Source organism: Bufo bufo, chromosome 3, assembly GCF_905171765.1.
Source record: "Bufo bufo chromosome 3, aBufBuf1.1, whole genome shotgun sequence".
Classification (NCBI taxonomy): domain Eukaryota; kingdom Metazoa; phylum Chordata; class Amphibia; order Anura; family Bufonidae; genus Bufo; species Bufo bufo.
Genome location: NC_053391.1, coordinates 106,232,186 through 106,239,274, shown reverse-complemented (window position 1 = coordinate 106,239,274; position 7,089 = coordinate 106,232,186).

The following is a 7,089-nucleotide window of genomic DNA, read 5'->3' as shown; positions in this document are numbered from 1 at the left end:
GGTAGTTGCGAATGAACTTCTGCACCACCAAATTCAGCACATGCGCCAGGCAAGGGATGTGCGTCAAACCGGCTAGTCCCAGAGCTGCAACGAGATTTCGCCCATTATCGCACACCACCAGGCCGGGCTTGAGGCTCACCGGCAGCAACCACTCGTCGGTCTGTTGTTCTATACCCCGCCACAACTCCTGTGCGGTGTGGGGCCTGTCACCCAAACATATGAGTTTCAGAATGGCCTGCTGACGTTTACCCTGTGCTGTGCTGAAGTTGGTGGTGAAGGTGTGTGGCTGACTGGATGAGCAGGTGGAAGAAGAGGAGGAGGAAGCTGAGTAGGAGGAGGAGGAGACAGGAGGCAAAGAATGTTAACCTGCAATCCTTGGCGGCGGAAGGACGTGCGCCAAATAGCTCTCCGCCTGGGGCCCAGCCGCCACTACATTTACCCAGTGTGCAGTTAGGGAGATATAGCGTCCCTGGCCGTGCTCACTGGTCCACGTATCTGTGGTTAGGTGGACCTTGCCACAGATGGCGTTGCGCAGTGCACACTTGATTTTATCGGACACTTGTTTGTGCAGGGAAGGCACGGCTCTCTTAGAGAAGTAGTGGCGGCTGGGAACAACATACTGTGGGACAGTAAGTGACATGAGCTGTTTGAAGCTGTGTGTGTCCACCAGCCTAAATGACAGCATTTCATAGGCCAGTAGTTTAGAAATGCTGGCATTCAGGGCCAGGGATCGAGGGTGGCTAGGTGAGAATTTACGCTTTCTCTCAAATGTTTGTGAGATGGAGAGCTGAACGCTGCCGTGTGACATGGTTGAGATGCTTGGTGACGCAGGTGGTGGTGTTGGTGGTACATCCCATGTTTGCTGGGCGGCAGGTGCCAACGTTCCTCCAGAGGCGGAGGAAGAGGCCGAGGCGGCGGCAGCAGCAGCAGAAGAGGCCGAGGCGGCGGCGGCAGCAGCAGCAGAAGAGGCCGAGGCGGCGGCGGCAGCAGCAGCAGAAGAGGCCGAGGCGGCAGCAGCAGAAGATGTAGCAGGGGGAGCCTGAGTGACTTCCTTGTTTTTAAGGTGTTTACTCCACTGCAGTTCATGCTTTGCATGCAGGTGCCTGGTCATGCAGGTTGTGCTAAGGTTCAGAACGTTAATGCCTCGCTTCAGGCTCTGATGGCACAGCGTGCAAACCACTCGGGTCTTGTCGTCAGCACATTGTTTGAAGAAGTGCCATGCCAGGGAACTCCTTGAAGCTGCCTTTGGGGTGCTCGGTCCCAGATGGCGGCGGTCAGTAGCAGGCGGAGTCTCTTGGCGGCGGGTGTTCTGATTTTTCCCACTGCTCCCTCTTTTGCTACGCTGTTGGCCCGGTCTCACCACTGCCTCTTCCTCCGAACTGTGAAAGTCAGTGGCACGACCTTCATTCCATGTGGGGTCTAGGACCTCATCGTCCCCTGCATCGTCTTCCACCCAGTCTTGATCCCTGACCTCCTGTTCAGTCTGCACACTGCAGAAAGACGCAGCAGTTGGCACCTGTGTTTCGTCATCATCAGAGACGTGCTGAGGTGGTATTCCCATGTCCTCATCATCAGGAAAAATAAGTGGTTGTGCGTTAGTGCATTCTATCTCTTCCACCCCTGGGGAAGGGCTAGGTGGATGCCCTTGGGAAACCCTGGCAGCAGAGTCTTCAAACAGCATAAGAGACTGCTGCATAACTTGAGGCTCAGACAGTTTCCCTGATATGCATGGGGGTGATGTGACAGACCGATGGGCTTGGTTTTCATGCGCCATCTGTGCGCTTTCTGCAGAAGACTGGGTGGGAGATAATGTGAACGTGCTGGATCCACTGTCGGCCACCCAATTGACTAATGCCTGTACCTGCTCAGGCCTTACCATCCTTAGAACGGCATTGGGCCCCACCAAATATCGCTGTAAATTCTGCTGGCTACTGGGACCTGAGGTAGTTGGTTCACTAGGACGTGTGGCTGTGGCAGAACGGCCACGTCCTCTCCCAGCACCAGAGGGTCCACTAACACCACCACGACCATGTCCGCGTCCCTTATGAGATGTTTTCCTCATTGTTCCCGTTCACCACAATTTTGAGAATGGCAAATTTGGGAATGCTTTTTCAACCCAGAACAAAAAGTCTGCTTTTACGGTCACTACAAATAACTTGACCAGCTAAAACTGTGCAGATTTGGTTGAATAGAGATGTGAGACCTGTTTTTTTTTGCGCTGTGTGACAGTTATAGGTTTAATCACAGATTGACACTTCTATAAGCACGCTAGCGTGTGTCTTAGGTTTTTCTGAATGATACTATCAATAACTTCAATGTAAGATTTTCTTTTTGGGATAGATTTCAAGTAGGCCTGAAATACCACAAACTAGTTATTTTCAGAATGGCAAATTTGGGAATGCTTTTTCAACCCAGAACAAAAAGTCTGCTTTGACGGTCACTACAAATAACTTGACCAGCTAAAACTGTGCAGATTTGGTTGAATAGAAATGTCAGGTCTATTTTTTAGGCGCTGGGTGACAGGCTCAACTTGCCCCTGATGTAATATATGGCCAAAAAATAACCAGACTGTTGATGGTTAAATGCACTTCGGTGACACAGGCTCAGCCTGCAGCTGATGTAGTATATGGCCAAAAAATAATCAGACTGTTGATGGTTAAATGCACTTGGGTGAAACAGGCTCAGCCTGCAGCTGATGTAGTATATGGCCAAAAAATAACCAGACTGTTGATGGTTAAATGCACTTCGGTGACACAGGCTCAGCCTGCAGCTGATGTAGGATATAGCACAAAATAACCACACTATCGATGGTTAAATACACTTGGTGATAGCTCGTGCTGGCGCACCACAAGTCACAAAATGGCCGCCGATCACCCCAGAAAAAAACGCTCTGGGCAGCCTCAAAAAAACGCTCTGGGCAGCTGATCTAAAAACGCTCTGGACAGCCTCAAACAAATGAGCAAGTCAATAATAGCACTTCAATGATCCACAGCTGCAGATCGATCACAGAATGAAGTCTTTTGGAGGAGTTAATCTGCCTAATCTCGCCCTAACGTCGCAGCTGCAACCTCTCCCTATACTGATCATAGCAGAGTGACGTGCGGCGCTACGTGACTCCAGCTTAAATAGAGGCTGGGTCACATGGTGCACTGGCCAATCACAGCCATGCCAATAGTAGGCATGGCTGTGATGGCCTCTTGGGCTAAGTAGTATGACGCTTGTTGATTGGCTGCTTTGCAGCCTTTCAAAAAGCGCCAAGAAAGCGCCGAACCCGGACTTTTACGAAAATGTTCGGGTTCGGGTCCGTGTCACGGACACCCCAAAATTCGGTACGAACCCGAACTATACAGTTCGGGTTCGCTCATCCCTAGTAGCAGACTGTTGCGAAAAACTAACAAAAATATTGCTAAAAAATCGCATGTACGGAGGTTGGTACCGCCTCCGGATGACCTAAAGAACTCTAACTAAACTAATCGAACGAAGTCCAGGTCACGTGGGACGGTCCGATCACGTGAGACATTGTGAACATGTGGGACGCCGAACAGAGACCGGAAGGAGGTCCCCGATCAATGAGGCAACAGCTCTAAAGAAAACTGCAGGCATACACACGCCACTGGGTATAAGAAGAGGGGTGAGTGAACTGACTTGTAGTGGGACGCCACCACAATCAGATATAGAAAAAGTTGAGCAACAAGCAGTAAGTAAAACCACCAAACTGCATACAATACCCCTGACCAGAATTATTACCCAAATAATATGCTATGCAACTGAGACTTTTTAGTGACTCGCCTATTTAAAACTATTGAAGGACAATAGTAACAAGTGCACCTTATCAATTGCACCTTTTAAAACAACGTGGAATTTTTAGAGGAATTTTAGAGGGATTTTATGGAATAATTCATGATACTCTAACCCACTAACAACCAACCCTTGGTTAATTCTCAAGGACTACATGTATTAACTTTTATCTAACCTCCAGGAATTTTTAGGGATTGTTTACATTGTCTTATATAATAATTAGGGAATAATTATATTTTATATAATATACTATGGTGTTTTATTGATTGCTATATAATTGATTGCTATGTTGTGATTTGATTGTCTCGTATATAACTTGGTGGATTATTGATAGATTTTTAAACCAATAAATATGTTGTACCCAATATGTAGTACCAGATATTGAGTGCCCACTATACAATACAATCTTGCTATCTCTAATTTGTGGTTAGGGTGAACCGCAGCATAGTGAGAGCACCTGTCTGTGATAACAGGAAGGGTGAGCCACTATCCATATAATTCCTTTAAATAGTTATTAGAGCTCCCCTTAGTCGTCTTTTTTCTAACGTGAATAACCCTAATTTTGATAATCTTTTGGGTACTGTAGTCCCCTCCATTCCAGTTATTACTTTAGTTGCCCTCCTCTGAACCCTCTCCTGCTCTGCTATGTCTGCCTTGTTCACAGGAGCCCAGAATGTAAAAGCTGATGCCAGCAGATTAATCCCCTCTATGCCGCAGTCAGCGCTATCCGCGGCATAGAAGGTGTTTGTGGTCAGTGAGGGTTCCCATCGGGTCCCCGCTCTGCGGTGACAGGGACGCGATGGGTGAGAAGGCGGCCCGATGCCTTGCAAAGGCATCGGGACCTGCCATCTATGGAAGCCTAGGAGATCCAGATGTATTGTAATTAGTGATGATCGAGCACCCCGATGCTCGGGTGCTCTGCCCGAGCACACCGGGATGCTCGGGTGCTCTACCGAGCACCCCAGCCCTATAGAAGTTAATGGGAGGACCCGAGCATTAAACCAGGTACCCCCTGCTCTGAAGAGAGGAGGGTGTCTGGTTCATAGGAAAATGTCAGAAATTGATGGAAACACCACCGAAATGGGTCGGGGACAGCATGGGGAGGATGTCTGGATGCATCTTGGACTACGGTGTCGCTGCTGGTAACTATGTTGCCCGAGTTGTACCTGTAGAGGTGAAATTCTTGTACCGGCGCAAGCCGAACCACGGCCGAAACCTTTGTTGCCACGAACGTTTTCATTAATCAACAACTTAAGTTGGAGGTTCGAAGACAATCCCCGGCAGCGTTATTCCCATTTCCCGCCGAGCATTTTCTGGGAAACTAAAGTCTTTGGGTTCCGGGGGGAGTATGGTTGCAAAGGATTGACAGATTGATACCTATTTCGCGATTCTGTGGGTGGTGGTGCATGGCCGTTTTGAGCGTGTGGATCTAGTCGATTTGTGTGGTTCATTCTGATAACCAAAGACCCCTCTCTCATCCGTGCTAATTAGTTACGTGACCCCGGTGATTACGATTGTGTTGACCAGACTATCATCTGATAATGAACTTGGAAGGGTAACGGACGTTGAGCTGACCGTGTAAAAAATTGTAGGTGAGGGCCTGCTGCCGCTTTGTTAACTCTAGATAACTTCTAAGCTGATTGCTTGTCCCCGTGATGTTGACGATCTATTCAGATGTCTGCTCTATCAACTTTCAATGATCTTTTTTGCGCCTACCATGGTGACCACGGGTAATGGGGAATCAGGGTTAGCTTCCGGAGAGGGAGCCTGAGGGATGGCCACGGCTACCACTTCCAAGAAAGGCAGGCGGGGGCACGCAAATTTCCCAGTACCGACTCAGGGAGGTAGTGAGGTTAAATAACAATACAGGACTCTTAAGAGAGCCTGTCATTGGAACGAGTACAAAAAAATTACAGGGAATGTCATAGGTATTTAGGATGAGGAAACGTTATACAGGAGAGGTAAAGTATGATTGATGGCCTGCTGGTGACCCACTAAAACATTAGGGGTGAGGGTCTTCAGCTGAGCTGACCATCTAAAACATTATGGGTGAGGGCCTGCTGGTAAGCTGACCATCTAAAACATTTTGGGTGAGGGCCTGCTGGTGAGCTGACCATCTAAAACATTATGGGTGAGGGCCTGCTGGTGAGCTGACCATCCGAAAAATTATATGAGAAGGCATATACGTGATGGACGAGGAGAGTATTCAGTACATTCTAAACAACACATTTAAAGTGCCTTTATGTTCAGTGGTGGCTTTCCTCTGGTGGAGTGGAGAAGTCAGGGGCAATCCAGGCCTTGTTCGTTTTTAAAGAGAGTCAACCTGTCAACATTTTCAGTTGACAGCCGGATACGCTTATCTGTTATAATGCCACCAGCAGCACTAAATACCCACTCAGACAAAACAGTGGCGGCAGGGCAGGCCAGCACCTCCAAGGCGTAGAGCGGAAGTTCGTGCCACGTGTCCAGCTTGGACACCCAGTAGTTGTAAGGCACTGACGGATCACTGAGGACGCTGACACGGTCTGCTACGTACTCCTTTACCATCTTCCAAAACTTTTCCCTCCTTGTGACACCAGGACGTGCATCATGTTGAGGGTGCTGGCGGGGTGTCATAAAACTGTCCCAGGCCTTGGAGAGTGTTGCCCTGCCTTTTCTGGAAGTGCTGTGTGCTCCCCTTGTCATCCCACCTCGGTTGCCCAAGGAAGTACGGACTCTGCTGCCAGCGCTGTCAGATGGAAATTTTTGCAGCAATCTGTCAACAAGGAACTTCTGGTATAGCACCATTTTGCTCGTCCTCTCCACCGGAGGAATGAGAGATGAGAAGTTCTCTTTGTAGCGGGGGTCTAGAAGGGTGAACACCCAGTAATCCCTGTTATCTAAAATGCGTATTACACAGGGGTCACGGGAAAGGCAGCCTAACATGAAGTCAGCCATGTGTGCCAGAGTACCAGTGGGCAAGACTTCGCTGTCGTCATCAGGAGGATGACTGTCCATCTCCTCATCGTCTTCCTCCTCTTCTGTCCACCCACGCTGAACAGATGGAATTAAAGTTCCATGGCTACTACCCTGTGTAGCGGAGGCAACAGTCCCCTGCTCCTCCTCCTCTTATACGCACTGAGAAGACAAACTGAGGGTGTTTTGGCTATCAACCAGGGTCATGTCTTCTTCCCCCATTTCCAACTCTTCCCCCACGAACAGCGTCGGCCTTAATTGCGAGCAGCAAGCGTTTGAGTAGACATCCACCTCCTTAAATACATCATCTTGTAAGTATGAAGGCTCTAGAGGTTG